Source organism: Harpia harpyja, chromosome 10 (genome assembly GCF_026419915.1).
Source record: "Harpia harpyja isolate bHarHar1 chromosome 10, bHarHar1 primary haplotype, whole genome shotgun sequence".
Classification (NCBI taxonomy): domain Eukaryota; kingdom Metazoa; phylum Chordata; class Aves; order Accipitriformes; family Accipitridae; genus Harpia; species Harpia harpyja.
The window spans coordinates 3,313,109-3,335,276 of record NC_068949.1 but is presented as its reverse complement, the minus strand read 5'-3'; the positions used below and the strand labels follow the sequence as shown (position 1 = coordinate 3,335,276).

The following is a 22,168-nucleotide window of genomic DNA, read 5'->3' as shown; positions in this document are numbered from 1 at the left end:
CTGTTTTTAAAATACTAAATGTTTCTTTTCTGAAAATGCATACAAACTAACTCTGCAAAGTGCCTACCTGGCCACCAAGCTGGCAGTTCACACCTCTTCCTTTGCAGTCAGAAACCATACCTCATTAATATTTTTGCAACCAACTCTTGCTGTTTTATCCAGGCTAAGTGACAGCAGAAATACCAGCTTGATTGAACAGTTGGGTAAGCTAGCAGTAGAGGGTGCAAGATTCGGGTCTTGCAAGAAACAGTGAGCTGGCAGGGCTCTGGAATACAGGGGGAAGATGGGATGCATAAAAGTTCTGGCATGAACTCTATAGGAACCTTTATCCCATGTTTTTTTCTTTTCTGCTTTGGACTTTGCTTAAAGAAATTTAAGTGTTCACTATGACCATGAAGTAAGTGTGCTAACCACCAGGCTCAAAAACCTATTGCTGTGACCCTGTCCCATTGCAGGTAACTCTCCCCCCTCAAGAGTCTACTATATTTCAATTAACTCCTTCCCATTACTATTACTTGTGCTTCCTCAAATCACTTTCTGTAATTTCTCCTGTCAGCTTAAAGCTGGTATTTTTAAAATATCTGTAGACATCCCATTGATGTGCCATATAACAGACCTCCTACCCAAAACATCTCCATTTAGATTTGTTGTTTCTCCAAAATTCAGGATACGAATATGTTTGCCAAGCTTCATCACTTCTGGCTACAGGCTGAAGTGCTGGTGCTCAGGAACAGTTTCCTCTGACGCCTAACAGGAGCTTCTCCTGTGTAAGAAATTCTTAACCAGGCCATTTGTGAATTAAACTGGCCAGTAGTATACCTTTTAAATTCCCACTTATTATAATTGCTTGTTGCTACTAGCCCAGTTGAAATCAATATGATAACAACTAATTTAATTTGTATTGAAGTAAAAACTGCCTTTCATTCATCTGTAATAAAAACACAGGTGGTGGAAAAAACAGTCCTCTGGATGGACCACATTTCATTAAAATGTTCCGCATCTGAATTCTGACCCCCAGCTACATGATCATGTAATGAAAGCCACTGCATACTGCAGGCTCATTTAGCCTTGCTTGATAGTCACATCATTACTGCTGCCTTTGCAATAGACACAAATACTGCCAAATGCACAGAGAAAATGGTGTCTTAAAGTTAACATGAACCTACAGGCAAAAACTGCCACAGAACCATGCTCTAAAGTAGGTGACATTGCCTCCAGGTGTCCTTCAGGGACATTAGGCAAAAGGGAGGTAGAGAGCAGGAAAGGAAAGTTCCTTTCCAGGTAAAGAAGGTCGCTGAAGTTCTCATGAGCATAATGGTCCTGACAAACATTTTCATGAACACCACTTTCACTAATGTCATAAAGGCCTTTGCCAAGCTTAAGAATAAAAAGCTGTGGATGTGGCTGTATTGTCCAAGGATTTATCTTCAAAGAGCTGAAATGCTGATGATAATCTCAGCAGAACATCAAAATAGCAACCCCTGAGGTTGCTGCAGCCAGTGGAAATGTAATTAGTGGTCTCCAAACACCATGTATTTCAGTTACATAGTAGTTTCTTTACCACATTATTTGCTATGGAAAATGTTCCAGTTCTAAGAGAGGAAAAATTAACTACCAGCTCATTTCCAGTTGGTAGCAGCTTGTTTTCAAGAAACCTGTACCAGAAACCCCATATTAATTGGTCTGAGGCATGAACATCGATAAATGGTAATATTTCTATTTCAAATAATATGCATTAGACATTCTACTTTTCTTAGGTCGACACCAGCAGCGCTTTGTCTTAGAACTGAAATAACATTCTTAGAGTTATTTAAAGCACACATTTTGGGGACAAAACCACAAACACTTCTTAGGGAGACCGTAAGGTAAGAAAATGGATTGCTATCATGAGGCTAATAAGTCACATTCACATTTATTTCACAGCCCTTTCATTTCTGTCCCTAAGGGAAAAATGTATTCTGATAATAGAGTTAGGAACACGTGCTTTTAATAAACTTAAATCTCTCAGAGCTGTTGGGATGGAGCTTTTTGTTTTAAGGCATTATGAAGCATTGTCAGAGAGAAGGTGGTGAGAAGGTTTGACTGAGGGCAGCCTGTGAATCTGAACTGCACTGTGACCCTGTCCAGCAGAGAAAATTACAGTTTAATTTGCTTTTGGAATATTTGAACTTACACCAACTGTATGAGAATAGGACATGTTCCTTTTCCACTCCACCACGGGGCACTCCTAAAACTCTGGGGTGTATCTGCCAAAAGATATTAGGCACTCACATCCATCGACAGTATTTGAACAGGAAATGGATGCCTATGTCCCTTAAGGCACTTTCGCAATCCTCAATTGTAAAAAGTTATGTCTTTAATCATTCTCAGCTCATCTCTATGTTTCCCCAGTTTTCAAACTTCTGCAGTCAAGGACTGTGATTTCAGCAGATGATAGATGCTTATAGATACCACAAAGATGGTATCTAACCAGAGTGGAAGTCCACCAGTCACCCTAACTCCTTCTTAACCAATTAATTACACTTTAAAGTGGAGAATACTAGAAAAGAAAACCCCTTCTTTAATATTATTTTTTCTTTCCCTGTAGTCAGACAGGTTACATAAGCCAGTTATGAAACAGAGCTGGGAACTGAGATTTTCAATGGAGTTTAGCAGAGTTAAGTGAGTAAAAAGTGGATTTTGATTTTGAAAAGAAAAAGCCCACATTTCATTAAGATTTTTCCCATTTATCTCAATTCTTGTTCATTACTGAGCCCCCCCAAATTCGTCTGTAAACTTGTGGTATTATTGAGGAATCAGCTCAGTAAAAATCTCCTTGGAACTGCACAGAAATTCCCCATCACCTGTTGTGTAAATCTTTGACTGTATTTCTGTATGTGAAACTAAAAATATTACATATAATTTCATTTTACTTCTTCAGTGCCTTCATAGTTCCCAGTCACAAAAACCCAGGAGTTATTTATTCTATTCCCTTGCCAGCTGCTTAAATTTATTTAAGTCATTCTGACACATCTGTGTCTAATGTGTTCTTAAGTATCTCCGATACTAGAGATTGTACAGCTTTCTCAGGCAACCCCTTTTCATGCTTTCTGCTACAAACAGTTTCTAACAAATAAATTGAAATGTTGGTTTTTTTTTCTGAAATTCAAGCTCATTGCTTCTTATCTAGTTAATCATGGACAAAGAAAATAGATTAAGTTATATGAAATTACGTCACAGGTTATTTATCCCAGACCTTCTCTGGTGAATTTCTCTCTTTGTCATGACTTTTTGTCCTGTAATTGTCAATGCTAAACACTTTTTTTTTTTTTTTTAACATTGCAGATTTTAATGTGATAACGTACAGCTTCAGATTTGAAAATCCTAAGCATTGAGGAAAAAAATACCTTTTTGCCCTGTATAAGGATACATATATTTAAGTAAAATAACATTAGACTAAAGCAAAATATGTTATTAGTAAATTAAACACTGTATGTAAGAACTGAAAGTGTATCTAAAGAAGCTTGTAAGACATTCTTTCAGAACAACTACTATAATGTGATGATGTCCCTTCAAGTAAATGAAATACTAGTAATTATAATATACCTATAAAGCTTCATTGTCTGTAAATCCTCATAGCTTAGGGGTTTTTTTGCTAGGAAGACTTCTTTTGTTATTATTTTAACTACAGATCATCTGATTTTTAACCTGGATTCATGACATAACCACAGTGATTGACAAACTAGCTTCATTCGGATGTGGCCAGATGGGAGCCAGGATAACGTTTCACCACTAGCGAGTTTGCTTCCTAACAGACTGTGCATGGCAGCATGTGTCCCAGCGTTGGCATAGTGCTGTGGCTCTTTCCCATCATGTGCCTTGATACATCATCTATACCTCCCAGCATGTGACAGAACATGACTGTGTCACACACTAGAAATGAAGATTTACCTGAGGACTGCAGTAGTGTAGTACATTGAATCTGGGCAGGGGCTAACGACAGAACTGCACATCACAAGAAATTCCGTAACATCACAGAAACAAGTTTCACATTAATGCTATTGTATAATTAGTGTCAATTTTAGCATAACAAATACTAAACACATTAAATCACATATATTATAAAAGGTGACAAATATGCAAATAACAGTATTCCATCAAACTGAATTCCAGCTCTTACAAAAGCATTGTGAGCAACAGCAGGTAACAGCATCCTCTAATGATAAAGTTCTTCAACTTTCATATTATTTAGAGTCCATTTATAACTATTCAACATTTCTCAAAAATATAAGGATTTTGCATAAAGCCTTCCTAAGTCATAAATCTGTCCTAGACTGACTTTTTAAAAACTCGGGCAAAATTACTCAGGCATTTATAACATCGCTGAGGAAAACAATGGTTGCCTCCACCCCCACATCCCAAAGATTAAAAAAATGCTGACTTTATATGCAATGTTTTCTTTTTCTTACCTTGTTGAACAAAGACTTGAAAAAAGCTTGTCCTTTCTGTCACAGCCATCTTTTTTCCATCTCCTTGAATAGGACAGTGTCAACATATCTCTGTTAGGACAGAACAAAGAGTAAATACACAGACTGGACAAAAAGCTCAGAAGACTATCTGAAGGCTACAGTTTAGAAGGCAGGAAGAGTAGAAGTGTCATTAAAAATCCATAGTGGGGCTGGCTTGCATACTCCTCATGAGGAAAAAGGGACTAGCATGAGGAGTCTGTCAAAAAGGATTCATTGTGAGGCAGGATGGAAAGATGGTGCAGAAGGAATCTAAAGCTTGAAGGACACAGGCAGAGCATTGTCTATTCATTGTACAAACTCCCTTCACAGCTTGTAATTTAACCCAACGTCCACCCTCTATGCCAGCAATTATCTATGAAACCTAAGAGTAAAGTGTCCTCAGTCCTCCTGGAATTGCTGCAGGTACAGAGTAATCCCCAGCAGCAACATCTCAGCAATGCAGATAGCACAGGCCTGTAAGGGAGAGTCAAAAGTTTTCACTGTGTGCAGTGCTGGGACCATGAGGGTCCGAAAGTTTGACTCTCATCTGGTGTTATTTTTTCAGTTTGTTCTTGAAAAACTTATAAGAAACCCATCAAACATGTTAAAAAAAGTTATTAAACTTACAACATAAAACTCTCAACCAGTAGGAACTGTTAAGACTAAGGCTGCCTTTAAAATCTGTATCTTTTGTGTATTATAAAAGCATAGTCAATGTAAGATTACACACTCATTGGGGATTACATATCATTAAATCTCTGCAATATGTTCTGTCATAAAACATGGCTAACAGCACTGATCTCCCGAGCAATGAGTGAAGCACATGCCTTGTGCAAAAAGAATGTATGATTATGAGGTTGAGCATAGTATCAGACTGCAAATGGAAAAGGGGCTAAATTGTTATCGTAATTATGGAAGTTTCTAGCTTTTGAGTATTTGATTTGCAGTCTAAATAACACTGGTTTTCTGTATTTGTGTGTAACGTACTAAGCAAACACTAAGCAACTGTTTCGTTCAGCCATGTTTGCCAGTCTTACTAATCAGTTATGAATAATTGCAGAAAAGTTTCTGTTTGTATTGTAAAAAAATTGGGCAAGTTGTAGCAAAGCATTTTCAACATCTTACATGACCTTAAATGACTTCTCACAAACAAGGCATATGATGCATGTTCTACAGTGTACTGCAACCTCAGTTTTGGTTGTGCAAACTATCTGGCAAATATTTGTTAATAGCTGATACTTTGTAGCATTCAGAATCTGTTTACAAACAATTGACTTACAGGGAAAAGGACTACCTTTGGAGATTCACTTGCAAAAAGTATTTTAGCAAGATCTAGCCAGTACAGGCATAGCTTTAACAGTCATTTAAGAAGCCCCACAAACGGAGACACTTGACAGAAGCAGCGTACAAAGCAGAGAAAAGTAACTGGGAGGAAAGAGAAAAAAATGTGCAAGTCAGCAAAGCCCGGTATGTTCCAAGACCCCTTTTTATGGCTATCAGTTCTAATATCAGTGATCAAACAGCTGCAACAGAAGGTTAATTTGACCCATGTTTACTTCAATAGGATATTGTTTTAGCTATATTTCACAACAAAATGTTTTACGTTTATTTCTGTGAAGGTTCTAATAAACTGATTTAAAGGACTCTCTGCGGTGTCTTCATGCTACAAGCTTATCTCTTTTGATTCTCAGAATATTAATTAGCAGCTGCATATAGTAGTATTACTGAAATCAAGTTTGGAACTGCTAGACAGCATGAATAACTATTCTGATTTGCCAGGGCTTTACAGATCAGCTTTTATTCACTGCAATCAATTGTCCAGTCAATGTGATCCATGTCTACTGTACATAAAGGGGAAAGTATGAAGTGTTTTTATTGCAATACACTTTATTGCTCCTGTAATTGAATTTTACAGGATGCTCAGCCAGAAGAGTTGGAAGCAAAGTATTCTGCAGTCAAAACACATTCCTCTAAACACTAGTGATCCTTTAAACCATATATGTCCAATTTTCCCAAGCCAAGTAATCACTTAATCCCCTCCTCTGTACTAGTTTAGCACATGCTGTCTGATACCATCCTGTTGTTTGCAAAAATGAATATGAATGAATACCAACACTAACTTTTGGGTTGTAAAGATTTATACACAAGCAGCACCAGTGAGAAATTCTATTATTCCACAAAGTTGAAACTGAAATAAATCACAAGCTTCAACATAAGGAAGGAAACATAATTCAGTCTACTAGTCATGTTATAGGAATAAAGTCTTGGAATTAGGTTATAATCCACAAAAGATTTGTTCTACCCTGATTTACAAGAGAATGCTATACAATGTATTTATGCTCTATTCTAAGAAATTCAGATCAAGCCACTAAGTCACTGATGGGTTTTGGTTTTAGCATCACCAAAAATAAAGACTTTGAATTAAGACCTCAGAAGATACTAGTTTATCAAAACTAGTATGATTTTTAAGATTACTCCTTGTCTGTGCAGTCAATAGCTTTTTTTTTTTTTTTTTGAGAAATTAAAGTCTGTATCTAAACCATTCCAATAAATACTCGTCCAAGAGTTGCACCTACATTAATTTGGAAAATAGGTGGTGTCTATGCTTAAAGAACCACAATATCCCAATGGTCTGCCAAAACAGTCATTAATTATCTGATGACCATAAACCAGAGACTACTGAGAAACTGATAGACAGGTACTTTACAGCATACAGAAGTATTTGAAACACAAAGGAAAGAAAACGGAACTAAATACAACTCAAGTCTTGTGAGTCTGAGAAAAATTTCAAAGAATGTGGAAGTTCCCACTAAGAAAATCAGAAAGTACATAATGAAGAAAATGCTGAAAATCCGCTCTGTGAAAAAGGAGAAAAAAGGGAAAGGTATATTATGAGGAAGGAGGAGAGTAGTAAAAAAAAAAAAAAAATGACAAAGAAGTGTGGCAAACATTTGATGCTGCAAATAGATCCCCTATCTTTGTGACTTTTTTAATACTATGTTACATTACACGCTTATTCCCATCTGCAGAAGCTCTGTAATTTCACTGCAGAGCTGGTGCAACCTAACCTTTGCCATTTGCCTTTGTCAACTCCCATCATTGGATTTCAGTAGGTTTCTATTCTTATATGCTTAGTAAATGCAGTAAATGGGTGTTTATGAAAGCTTTGAGTAGTATTTTAGAGCAATAGGCATTGTTATTTAAGACTAGTGATTTTATGTCAATTCTATATTCGATCCACTGTCACTTTTCTCTTCTAAGTTATTATTAATATTATCATGCTTTATTGCCATCATGTCTGTGAGCTCTGAATGTCTCAGGGCCTTGTTACATTAGGCAGCAGAAGCATATAGTGGAAAGGTAGTCTTTACTACGCATATTGTACCAAATCAGATGCTATGGAGTATCACATATAATACCATATACTGAGTTCAGGTGCTTTAAAAAAAAAAACAACACACAAAAAAAAACCCCAAACCAAACCAAAAAAAAAAAAAAAATTCCCACCCACATAAACCCTCTCAAAACCCAACAACACCCCAAACACAAAAATAACTAGAGTTCAAAAATCAAAAAAACCAAAAAATCAATCAGTGGATGAAAACATTTCAAAAAAAAAGAATTCACATATAGGGAGTTTTGTTAGCTATTACAAGAATTAAAGAGACAAGTTTCTCTGCTTAAGAGCAGATGACATGAAAAGCAATGAATAATTTATATCTGACAGCTGACAGCAAAGGTATTTCTCATCTTATTAGCAATGGAAATATTCTTTTGGTGATCATAACTTATTGACAAGTACAGCAGCGTAGAAATAGCAAAGATCTATACATGCAAAAATAATTTTTTTACGGAACAAGTGGAAAGAAAATACCATTAGAAAGCCTGTTTTGTTTTTTCTTCTCACAGCTAGAAATATAAGAATTTAACTGTAGTGCATATACAACAAAAACTAAGCAAAAGTAAAACCACAATTCAGTGGTATGGATGTTAAAAAAAAAAAGAGGAATGTAATCTATTCATCTTTCCTTTCACAAATCAAATGGAAAAAAACCTTGTAACGTTAAGTCTTGTTAGGTTTTTTTTGATGATGTCACTCATGTTCAAAAACTGCCGTTGTTGCAATATCCACCATTCGCTTCAATGAAGTAAATGGGATTGAGGAGCTACCACGGAACAGGATTTTATCTGGCATTCGTGAAAAAAGTCTTTATTCAGATGTAGTCAGTTTAATATCATGATCCACATTTCTTGTCCTTTGATCAACCATTAAAGATCACTGGGAAAACCAAACCCAGGTTGCAAATACTGAGCAATCAAGAGAAAATAAGAACTTCCTAGCTTTGCTGCAGGTTAGTCAACCCTATACACCAGCAAAGTGACTGCTCAGTGCTCCAGAGCTCTCTTGAAATAGTTATTGCCACTCACTTTTGTTATTAAAATGTCAGCATCAGACTTCAAGCATCTTAAAGATATTTCACAGTCAGTTAAGAGCTTGGCGATTTAGATAATGTTTTAAAGACCATTAAAGGTTCCTAGTTTTTCTCTTCAGTGCCTCTGTTTTACAGATATAGAGTGGCTTGAGAATAATTAAGCACTTAGCAATAACTTAGACCTTTCAAGAAAGAAATACTAATTAAAATACAGCTAACAAAACTATCTTAGGTTTGGCTCTTAAGCAGGTCCTTTTCTCATTATATCATAAATCTGGCCTAAAAGCATGTTGAACACACAAAGCCTTGCTCAGAATTTAATCAGAGGATGGACTTCTTATGGAGAGATTGCTAAATGCATCTGACGTTTTAATTTCCAATTTTTCTCCCTGCATTACCTTTAGACTGGTTTTGTATTTGTAAAGCCCTAACTTCTCTTTGAAGAATAAGGACAAATTTCCTGTAAAATTTCAAGACAACTGGTCAAGTGTCCAAAAAATGTTAATTAACAATTTTTTTTTCCTTTTTGAAATTTTCAGTCTATAATGGAGTTGTTTACCTTCTTTATAGCAGAAAAGCTTTGACTCAGAATTGTGCTTTAACTGGGGAAAATGGGATGAAACTTCACCGTAATATGTAAATACAGAGGGACCTGAATTAAACATGCACACAGATTTCCATGAAACACTAGTTTTAGTTCACTACACACCATGAAACATTGCTGCATGGGAAGTCATGGGAGAAAGGATTTTTTTTTTCTCAAATACAGTGCCACTTCTCACGTATACCAGGATGTACACGAAAGATGGATGGACCATGAAAAATATTCCTACTGTTTATTTTCTTTCCTTGTCCAAAATACCATTAAAAATACAAAGACAGTTTCCTCTCTTTTTGTATGTATAGTTATGGGACATAATTTAAATAGTCCATTAGCATATAAAGCTGAAGACTGTTGGAAAAAAATAAAGCACTACTTCTATTCTGGACCTGTATTGCATGTGTGTACATGATATTCACACACCGGGGTTAAATCCGTATAATTAAGAATAGAATGAAACATCCCATATTTACCACTTAACTGAAACCTCAGCAAAAAATACCACATTACACCCACTTTGCAATAAGGTACCTCTTCCACTGAAATAGCAATGTAACACCATCCATTCTGAGGACCGCTTTGCTGTTTTGGAATACATGCAGTTAGGGTAGAAGAACAAAGCTTTTCTATCATACTACGTATGGAAACATTTGAGCCATGAAATCAAAACAAAAATTTATACTAAATTATAATGCGCCTGGAACTTCCTTCATCGAATAGCACTCACTAAAAGCAATAAAGAAAGAAGTAGAACCTAAAACTGGATGCATGTGTATGGGAGAAAACTTTTCCAGTGCATGCATTTTTTTAAATATACATATTTTCAATTTGATTTAATATCTAGACATGAGAAATAATAGCATTCTTTGTGTGTTTAAATGCACCTTGTTGCTCCATTAATGATGGAAACAGCACAACAGTCCTCCTGCCCCTCTCCCATGGAAAACTTCTTAGATGCAAATGCTTTTCCAGAAAACCAAACTACTACAGACTGCATTTTACAAATTATCACATATTATCTCTTTCATTTTACTCATATTTTTGTATGTTATTAATACTAATTTAAAAAAACAACTTTTGCTTCTTAGCTTAGAATAATACCTTATTCTGAAGCAGTTTCATTTCAACAGAAAAATTTGAAAACTGAGATAGAAATCATGTTTTCGTACTTAAAACACTATCTAGCTAATCTTGGAAGAAAAAATTAGCTGCTTCACCTGTCTCTGTAAAACCATTTAAAAACATATATCCTCCCTCCAAGCAGGTAGTTAACAAGTATAAGAAAAACACAGCCTGTTATGAATAATTCTATTTCAAAATGAAAATACTTTGCTGTTTTCACTTACCGTTTTTCTCTTGTAATTTAAGCTAATACACTTCCTCATTACCACATCTTTCACTTGTAGTACCAAAGTGTAATAATTTCTCCTAATAATTCTTGACTATAATTATATTTTATCACAAGATAATGTTAACATAAGGAATGCAACCTCCTTTAATAACTATTTCCAATAATTACAACTGTAGGCTTTAAGAATACTAAAACATGCATTTTATTCTCACTGAAATGAATAGGATTTAAACCTCCTAAACAAGGACTGATTTAAAACATGCATTAAAAACATTCCTAAACTGGAGCACACTGCAATTCAAACTGTATGCTGAGTCTAATCAGTAAGCAGGTTAAATAGCACAGGATAGCACAGGAACATAGCTTAATCCTAGAATCATAGAATGGGTTGGGTTGGATTGGAAGGGACCTTAAAAGATCACCTAGTTCCAACCCCCCTGCTATGGGCAGGGACACCTTCCACCAGACCAGGTTGCTCAAACCCCCATCCAACCTGGCCTTGAACACATCCAGCGAGGATGGGGCATCCACAGCCTCTCTGGGCAACCTGTTCCAGTGCCTCACCACCCTCACAGTGAAGAGCTTCTGCCTTACATCTAATCTACATCTACCCTCTTGCAGTTTAAAGCCATTACCCCTTGCCCTATCGCTACATGCCCTTGTAAAACGTCCCTCTCCAGCTGTCCTATAGGTCCCCTTTAGGTACTGGAAGGTCACTCTAAGGTCTCCCCGGAGCCTTCTCTTCTCCAGGCTGCCAACTCTCTCAGCCGGTCTTCATAGGAGAGGTGCTCCAGCCCTCTGATCATCTTCATGGCCCTCCTCTGGACTTGCTCCAACAGGTCCATGTCCTTCTTATGTTGGCAGCTCCAGAGCTGAACACAGTACTGCAGGTGGGGTCTCACGAGAGCGGAGTAGAGGGGGGGAATCGCCTCCCTTGACCTGCTAGCCACACTTCTGTCTATAGCACATATTGCTGGCTCACATTCAGTTTTTCATCCACTAATACCCCCAAGTCCTTCTCAGTGCTGCTCTCAATCCACCCATCGCCCAGCCTCTATTTGTGCTTAGGATTGCACCGACCCATGTGCAGGACCTTGCACTTGGCCTTGTTGAACTTCATGAGGTTCCCACCTCTCAAGCCTGTCAAGGTCTCTCTGGATGTCAGCCCTGCAACTCAGCAGCAGTATTCAAATATTCATACGGATCTGCTAATTCAGGAATGTACCTGTGCTCATTGCATACTTCAGCCCAATAGGGATCCCATTACCCCTTCTCTTTCTCTGAAGTTGACTCCTGCAGGGAAGCATACACCCAGTGTTTCACACAGAGATTCATTTAAAGGTGTTTCATATTTATTTCTTAAAAGCACAATTTCTTTTATGTTAGCAGACACTGCTATTTCTCCTAACAATATGGATTTTTTCTACTTCATGTAGATTCTTGCAATTCCTATAAACAGCACCTATTATTGAATTCATCCACAATTGACATCATACCTCCCAGAAAACATAAGTAGCAAGCAATAATTCAACCTATACTAAAAATAGGCGAGGATATTGACATTCATATTAAATCATACTAAGTATACTTGAGAGAAACAGTTAAATATTTAGCAAAACAATCATAAACAGTTGTTTCTTATTATTTTTGTAGAAAAAGAATAAAAAGATGAGATAAAAAGACAGACTCGTGAAGGACTTGATATTTACCTAATAGCGCTATTTTTTTCCACTACCTTGTCATATATCATATATTAAAAACCAAGCACAGAGCACAAACTTACCTAGCACTCCCACCAAAAAGTACAGTTCTTCAAAAAAGAAATAGTTTCTGAACCTTCCAGTCAAGCAACAAGAAAGAAAAAAAAAAAAAAGCTACACCATCTGTTCCTGTAACATGCTTTTTTCTCTTTTAACAGATAAGAGTCAAGGCTGAACCTTTTTAGAGGAAATCTGTATTTAGTAGAACTTGCCGTCACCCCCATGTTCACCATGAAACGTGACCTGTTATGGTCATAGATGTATCACTCCTACCATTACAGAAAAACATTTTCACTTAAAGTAACAAAGAAAATGTAAATGATCTCATAGTATCAGAAACCATACTCCGAATACTCCTGTGGTCCTTTTGAGTCCTGCGGTAAGAGTAGGGTGAAAGCACACTGAAGACCCAGTGTGAATTGCAACACAGCTATTTTCTCTATTTCCTCAATTGCTTTGCAGGGCACGCACACGGATGCATGTTAAAATGCCAAAAAGCTTGATTGCTTTTGTGAACTGCGAAAATTCAGAAGAAATTCTTGTAAGATGTAAGACACACGAAGAACCTCAATTCCTTTGCTTCTAAACTGATACAAGCATGGCTCAAACAGCTTGTTTTGGGGGCTCATTACCTACCCTAAAAAAACAGGTCCATTACAGGTATACAGGTGTTAAATGAAGGGAAAAAAAATCCCTTTGGTTCTTATGGAAATGAATATGCTTACTGGCATATGTAAGCAACAGTTGACTGCTACCTTCTAGGTCCCACCTGCTAATTTGGTTATTGAACCCAGCTCAGGAAATGGCTTTTTAGCAGCATCTCCCCTCTCAGGGTAGCACCAACCACTCTTTTTCTTAGGACATCCTTCTTGGGGGCTAGTAAGGGAATGAGAGTCTATAGTCACGCCTATGGATTCTGATTCTGTCTGTGGTTCATGAGGTCATTTTTTCTTAGTCCTCTACTGCTTCTTGTCTGGCCACTCTCCTAAAGCTTCCCATATTTCTCTGCCGGCAAGGCCTCTCAGCAGTATCCCCTCTTGCTACCACAGTGCTGAGTCCCAAATTCTTGTCAACATGATCCCTTGGGTTTGGCTCCTCTGGTAGGCTCTCCCATTTGCAGGCAGCTCTTACTGCAGCACACTGCCTGTTCTCAGAGAATATCCTACCTCTGTCCTCTTCCCACCTACATGGACCTCAGTTACACAGCTCAGGTTGGAAGGGACCTAGAAAGATCATCTGGTCGAATCTTTCACGGAAAAGGCAGCCTAGATGAGATTCTCTAGCACCTAGACAGCTGCTTTGTCTTCAATCCAGCAGTCAGCACATGCAGTGGGAACAGACTGGCCCTCAAAGGGCCATCCTGCTACACATGGATGCTTCACTCACAGGAAGTTTAAGCTTAAACTCCATGCAAGCTGTCTCTGCCCAGAATTCAAGACTCCTGTCCCCATAATATACCTTAATATCCCTTAGAACTACAGGGTCTGTTCTGATTCATTCAGCATTTTTAAAGTTTTTTAGTCAAATTAACATGTTCCCTGAACTTTTCATTAGCTTCCTTACAAATGAAGCTCTCCTTGCTGCCTGATGACAGCTGCTACTTCTGTTTCCACTGAATCCCTTTGGTACAGTGCTTTGGCTCTACTTCAAGACCACGTTCTCTGGTTCTCATTAGTTTTTGGACTGGGAACATCTCCGGCTCACAGTACCATCAGCATTGCTCCTTACACCTCATTTTTCTCTTGCCTGAGACAGCTGCGGTTCTGGTTTTCTTGTTAGTGGTACAGTTTTCCATCTTGGGGCTTTTATTCATTCACCTCTTGTTCAGTTTCTTGTAGTAGGAGAGTCATAAAGCATCTTCTTTGTCCTTCTCAGCAGCCTCACCATATGTTTTTGAATCCTCCAGACATCTTCCAGTTTGTGCGTGTGGGATGAGAAGTTCTGAATGTCTGAAGACTTATGGTTATGACATCCCACTCTACCACTGGTGGCATTCCTTCTCTGAAGGCTCTTATTAGATCCTAAATGAATAATTAGGTTTCTCCAATTGTCTCTTCAGGAACTTCAGTTTTATTAGGATGAAAATAAATCCTCATATTTAGGGTCCCTAAGTGTAGAGGACCTCAGCTGGACCTCGGGGCCTGGGGAGGATATTGACCTTGACAAGATTGCAGTGTTGCCGTGCGAGAACAAGAAAGGATGAGAAGCATGCCTGGGAAACTAAGTTTAAGGAATGTGTTGACCGTTTGCAGTTGTGGTAAGGAACCTGAAAAAGTCACCCAATGAGGGGTGAGAAAAACAACTTCTGACAACTTTCTGACCAATAAGGGACAGACATATGTACAGGGTAACAAGTATAATGGGTATAAATTTGCTGGCTTGTAGTAATAAAAAAAACCTTCTTTGCTTGTACTATAAGAATGCATACTTGTCATTTGTCCGTCTCGACCATGACACCTAAGAACTCACGTTCCCTATTATTATTCTTCAACCTGGCCCTGAAACATTTAGGCAGCCATTTTGCAGATGGTTACTCCATTTTTGACAGCCTCCTGTTACGTACGCAAACTGACATCAGTGAAAGTATTTTTATCCGGATATTGAGATTTCTGGGAGAATAGGCAGATAGTTAGCTAGGACATACTAATTAATGGATGTGAACTCCCTGCAAATTATACTTTTTTTTACCAGTTGAGAAGATGGCCCTATATATTTGCAGTTTGTCCAATACAGGAATTGTAAGATGTATGCTCACCAAGATAAAATTAATTTACTTATTAGGATATTAAACTTACTTGCATGTAGGAAAACCTTTACCTACTCTTCAATGCTAAGTAAAAAGAATACATACTTTGTTGAATATGTACAGAGTTTTCTTTTAAACCCTTCTAATGACTATCGAGTTAACGGATGTTCCTTCTATAATATATGAAAGCTACATGAAATAAACTACAATAAATTACTGAAATGCTTTACTTTGATATCTTGTCACCTCATGGCTGCAAAATCCATTTTAAAAAGCTGCTGATTACACTCAGAAACTTTACCTCCTGCACATCAGGAAACATCACTATATCCCAATGAAATCTTCCCACACCAATCTGCTAATTACAAGAAAAACAGCAAGACTGAAATATTTCTCTAGTATCTACAAAAATCCCCAATTGTAATTGACATGAGAATGAGACAGTAAAAGCCATCTGGTAACCTTTAATACACCTTTTAGGCCACTGATAGGCTTTCACACTAATAACCACTTAAACATTTTGAAACCGCTTCTGAAAACTCCTACCAGTTCTTCAATCAATCAACTACCACTAAGCAGTGATTGGTGTAGCCCTACATAGCTAATTATCTTCTATTTGCAGCTCTTTAAGATTAAACTTTTAAACCCACCATTTGTTAGACTGATTATATGATAATGAACTTATTAATATTGCTAAAATGAACATTTGTCTACATTAATTCTATCACAGAAAACAAATAAGCAAGCAAAACCCAACACTCTTCCAAGCAGATAGATACACTCATTAACTCTAATCCATTAATTTGATTGCAATAATTTCCTTCGGTGATCAGCAATACAACCATCCCCATCTTATTATCGGTCAGTAAGGCAGCACGTCGTGCCTAGAAGCTGTTAGCCAAATGCAATAGTTACTACAAGAAATGTGAACTAGCATGAACAGCTAGAAATGGCATGCATGAGATAGCACAACTTTTTCTTCTGGATGAAAGGCAGATTCTCCTGATTTTGTTCAAATTAAATGATGTCCTGACTAGGGGAAGTCAGTAAACATTTGCCCTCATTGAGCCCAGCCAGCAAGCTAGCAAAATGATGTGAAAGCAGCAGGCTTCATCTATGACTTCACCATGCTTTCTTCTTCTCACAATCTCTTCCACCAGATCATGAATTGTGAATCATACAGGCTACACTGCAAGACATATTGACTCTGGATTTACCCTGAATTTATATAAGTTCTGTATTTGAGAGTGATGAATCCAGAATACAGACGAGTTGAGAAAAAGCACACAATCCAGGCCAGAATGTGCATGTGCACACAAGGACAAAATAGAAAAAGAGACAAGCTAAGGCAGGAGAAATTAACTGAGGAGTAAGTTCATTACAATGGGGTATGAGGAGGCGAGGGGCAAGAGGAGAGAAGATGAGGCAGCAAGAAGGGATAAAAGCAATTACCTCTGAAGTCATCCAGAGACAGCCAGAAGTTAGTTATGACAAGACACCAGAACCATGGGGTAGGTTGTCTTGGCAGAGAGAGTATCTGTCACCCAAAAATACAAGCTTTTGAGGAGATAGAATGTAAGATGCGGACACTCAGAAAAAGTTGAAAAAAATAAACATGGATCCCCAAGACACCAGAGATTAATGTGACTGTTATTTACAGGGGAAAAAAATGAATTGATTCCCAGGAGAACAGATCCAGGACAGCTTTACAAATGAGAAGTCTAAAAACTTTGCTATGCTAGGGTATACTGGAAGTACATCTGAATAAAACGTTCTGAGAAAATGAACTGAATCAAAGAAATGTGGTCTTGAGGTACTAGGAAAAACAAGCACAAAACTAAGCTACCTGTGAAAGGATCCTTTCAAGGATATGTATCCTTCTAGTGCTATGGTTGGTAATGACAACAATGGTTTACATGAATGCTAAAATCCTTTGGCTACAAATGAAAGTGTGAACTGTGACTGCCAGAACTATAATGCAGGATGAGCTCTGCAAAACATGAAGAAGGTATTTCTAATAGAAATTTTCCAGGGGTTTTTTTTGGTTCCCCCTCGCCCCAACAATTTGGGAGTAAGCATTCAGTTCCAGTTTGTTTTTTATTTAGCTATAGTAAAAAAAGGCTTTCAAGATGTTACAAGGGTGGGGGGGGGCATGAGAGAGAGAGAGAGAATAAGTCAGAAAAATGAATACCATTTTTGGACTGAAAAATCTTGGAGAGACAGTACTAAATATTTCTTCAGGTTTGTGGTATATGCCATAAAAGTGAGGTCGAGTGAAACAATTGATCATGTGCTGATGATCAAAAAAATTCATCCCCTAGAACTAATATGGCATTGATTTATTTAAAATGACTGTAAGAAAATTACATACCCATAACAGACTTCAATTCTTAGGTCACTGACAGTGGCAGGATACCCCTGCTGAACAAAAGATTATGAAGATCAAATTGATTTTTGCTAGGCATGATACAACTGACATTGCATCTGTGGAGCCTAGAGAGTGGAGCACAGGCTGCCTGCAGTGAAGTCTGCATTTAGATGTCGTAGCACATAGTTCTCATTATTTCTAATCTACAAATTTAGCTGAAAAAGGATTGAAATATGAAAGTTCTTAATGACAAAAGAAGAGGGATTCTGACCCTTGATACTTTACCCTGCAAATTGCAGAATAGTAAAAAGAAAGCAAAAATGTTTTCAGACATTATGTGCAAGTAAACCTGAGTTACAAAGTCTGTATTGATGTAATTTGCTGCTGAAGAATTTAAGGATTTGCAGCAGCATATATGGATAGAGAATGGTAAAGGAGAAAGCAACAGGACATAAGAGTTTCAAAAGATGCCATGAGTCTGTGAACATGATCCATGGTTCCAAACAGTAACTTCATCCAGAGCTCTCCCTAGAGGCTGGGGATTGTCCCCCAGCAGGGTGTGCATTTATGAATGCTTGAACCATAGTTTTTCTGCTTCCAGAGGGAGGGAGATAAGGGATGAGTTTGTCATTTTGGCTGAAATGAAAACAGACTGAGCAAGCGGACTTCCACTATACAACTGCAGTGCTGACACTTTAAGGGGGTTTTACAAATTAGAATGTCTCTATGAGGCACTTCCAAAACTGGCTAAGTATTGCTTGAAAGCTACTCAATAGATTGGCTACATGTATTTAGAACTGCATATTATAACCATTTGTGAAGAATTTTTATTATTAAGAATTGACTGGAATGGATCTGTGACAAATGCATTAAATTTCTGTTGCTACCTAAGTATTGCAACTTGACAGAGTAAGTCTTTGTGATTGATGGTAAACAGGTGCTACTTAGATATTGCCCTTACTACAAACTAAAATTTTATTTTAAACAGAAGAGGCTTATTGTGTTGTCTTCACCGGCTATTATGAAAATACACACATATACACACCCCCTCCAACTCACAGACAGCTACACAGATATTCCTCTGAATACTGATTCTGGAACGCGCATAGCCTTTGTAAGGTAAAACTGAGCAAGCAGAGAAGCAACTGCTACAAGTGATATAAGCACTGTGTACTGAGATACGAACTGCATCAATTCATTTGGTATAATACTAGGTCAAAACAACTGAATTTTTAAGGATGCTCAACTAAATTTATTTTATCTAATTTCTATGTATTGCTGACTTCAAAGGCAAATGCATCATTATTGTTATTCTGTCATTTAGACCTAGAGTTCCAATGAAGCAACCTTGTGAACTTTATAATTTGGTAGTAGCCTTAGTGATTTTATTTCCAGCAGAAATTCTAGATTGAGATTGTCCTTCTTTTCATGATGAACCTTTTCAATTTTTAATTTTCTTGTTTTTTTTTCTAGAATATTTAAGGATATGATGACAGTGCCTATACATTTCCCTAAAGGTTTGGTTTGAAACATTTTGTATTCCATCTCTATTGAAATGATTTACTGTCAGAATCAAAAAATTCACAACCCCAATCTGGAGCTGCAGCCTAATAATTCTTTCACACAGAAGATGTAATGTCTCTTTGCTTACATCCAATGTGGCATTCAAAATACATTCAAGATGATTTATGTACATAATACACATCAATATGTAGAATATGTCTCTTTAATTTCTTGTGAAACAATATCCTCTTGTAAATATTTTAATTTTGAGAACATTTTAGTTGGTTCAATAGAAGTCAAGACATGATTTAACATTGTTCTACATGTTTATCATGTAAACACTACTGCACTGATTTATCTTGAAATTCAGAATGCCTGTTATAACTTGGGTTATTGCAATGCTTTTTCTAGGGCTCTTCGTATCAAACAGTTGTTCGTGGACTATATTTGGACAGCTCTTACTGTATTATTTTATGATGATTCAACTGTCAATTTTTAGACTGTCAAAGTGTTAAGCTTTATTGCATATTGTTAAAGAGAGTCTCTTCCCAGCAGTGATTTATTTTTTTTAACTGTCTCCCACTTTTGTACATTCTTACATTAATTTGCTAGTGGAGTAATAATCCACACTATTTTTCATGTTGTTGTGATTAAAAATATTTTAAAATTATGTTGACTTAAAGAGCTGTCAAATTACTGAGTCCATAGCTAGTCAGAATATAGATTGGCTTTTCTGATGTGCTGTAGCTTGCATCCATTACTTGATGAAATGCAAATAGAACTAGCAAAATAGGAAGCCAAGGTTTATTATTTCATGCTGAACTTTTTCCCAAACCTGCAAAAATCAACAGAGACACTCCTATTGATATTGATTTCAATGGGACAAACATTTTTTTTCTCCTAGGAAGCAACTGTGATGAATACGTGGGTATCTTGTATTCATCTTTTTCTCACTTTATTTTTCACACTGCATAAAACTTCATTAAAGAAATCTCCATCCTTCCAGCAGTAAAGAACTAGGCAAAATATTCTTTCAAGTCTATTCCTCCTATCAATGCCTCTGTGATCATGAAGGAAGTTGGGGACTATCCAAAAAGGCAGGACTAAAGAATGTGCTTCTCACCTTCCCCATCATAAACACAATCAGATTCAGTATGCTTAAGAAGGGCACAGACAGGACTGCAGCAGCAGAAAGGATAAAGCCATTGCTCTTTGCCTTCTGAGGGGGAATAACCTTCCTGGGGAATAACATAATCAGAAACATTTGAGATGCTGTCATGGGATAGCAGGAGAAAAAGGCTAGGGTTGTTTGGCATAAAGAAATCATGGCAGAAGGATTTTTGCATAGATAGGATGCTGTCGTGGTTTAACCCCAGCCAGCAACTAAACACCACGCAGCCGCTCACTCACTCCCCCCCACCCAGTGGGATGGGGGAGAAAATCGGGAAAAGAAGCAAAACCCGTGGGTTGAGATAAGAACGGTTTAATAGAACAGAAAAGAAGAAACTAATAATGATAATGATAACACTAATAAAATGACAACAGCAATAATGAAAGGATTGGAATGTACAAATGATGCGCAGTGCAATTGCTCACCACCCGCCGACCGACACCCAGCCAGTCCCCGAGCGGCGAATCCCTGCCCCCCCCCACTTCCCCGTTCCTAAACTGGATGGGACGTCCCATGGTATGGAATACACCGTTGGCCAGTTTGGGTCAGGTGCCCTGGCTGTGTCCTGTGCCAACTTCTTGTGCCCCTCCAGCTTTCTCACTGGCTGGGCATGAGAAGCTGAAAAATCCTTGACATTAGTCTAAACACTACTGAGCAACAACTGAAAACATCAGTGTTATCAACATTCTTCGCTCTGAACTCAAAACATAGCACTGTACCAGCTACTAGGAAGACAGTTAACTCTATCCCAGCTGAAACCAGGACAGATGCACACCAGGGAAGAAGCTATGCCTAACATCAATGTATTCCAAAAACTGCAAGTTGTTGGGAAGGAAAACTCTCTAGCAGTGCCGTCAGCTTAGGTCACATAGTAGGAAGGAGCTTGCAGGTTTCTGTGGCTTGCACTCTAGTCTGCGAGTCCCCTTGCTATCCAAAGCTAGCACAGACACACAATGGATAACTTCTTTAGGATTCAGAATTCTGCTGCACTAGATTAAAAACATGATACAACTTGTCAAATCCTTTGCAATGCTGGCAAGGTCAGGGCAAGTAATGTTTTTTTATTAAATATCTTCCTATATAAGGACAATCACAGTGTGTGGAAAAAAGAAGTCCCTGTGTATAAGTCAATTTTAACTACCTTATGAAACTGTATTACTTTAAAACGAATAATTATACTTGAGATTGGCCTCAGTTTGTCAGAAGATGATGTCAGCCAAAACATTACAATGCAGATTTATTTCTTCTCTTAAGAAACAAATTATATTATAATTTTTTTTCTCCCATGTCACCTTTCCCTCCTCTGGAAATCTCTCTCTCTCTAATTGGAACATCTGTAATTACTATATGACTCTTCAGGTCAAAATATTTTCAAACATGAATGCATAAAGTTAGGCACTTAAATCTATATTTGTAAATCTGAAAAAAAAAAATACCTTGACTTCAAAAGGATCTGAATATGCTTATTTCCAGTTCCCTTTATTTCCAGAAATGGGTCTGCTTTTCAGTCACGTACCTGTGATTTAGAAGCTCAAATTTAGGTACTGACAAGGCATAATTTGACACACCACAGCTTTCTTCAGTGAATATGAAACTTGAACTCACAAATAAAACTGCTGTCTTGATTCACAATAGAATAGGTTGATTTGCCAAGAGATACGCTACAGCTACTCTTCTGTTCTGATAAAATCAGAAGTATGTAACTTTTAGCAAAGTTGGAGAATACACTGGCATGAAAACATTTCTTG

The 22,168-nt window shown here is 37.5% G+C and overlaps 1 long non-coding RNA gene across 2 annotated transcripts in view; it reads right to left on the bottom strand.

The window, feature by feature from the left end:
- LOC128147516 (uncharacterized) overlaps nucleotides 1–22,168 on the bottom strand; it is a 178,869-nt gene that overhangs the window by 84,272 nt on the left and 72,429 nt on the right. For both annotated transcript variants that reach the window (XR_008237034.1, XR_008237035.1), the window contains one exon: nucleotides 4,449–4,538. This is a non-coding gene — a long non-coding RNA (uncharacterized LOC128147516). The remainder of the gene's footprint in view (nucleotides 1–4,448; nucleotides 4,539–22,168) is intronic.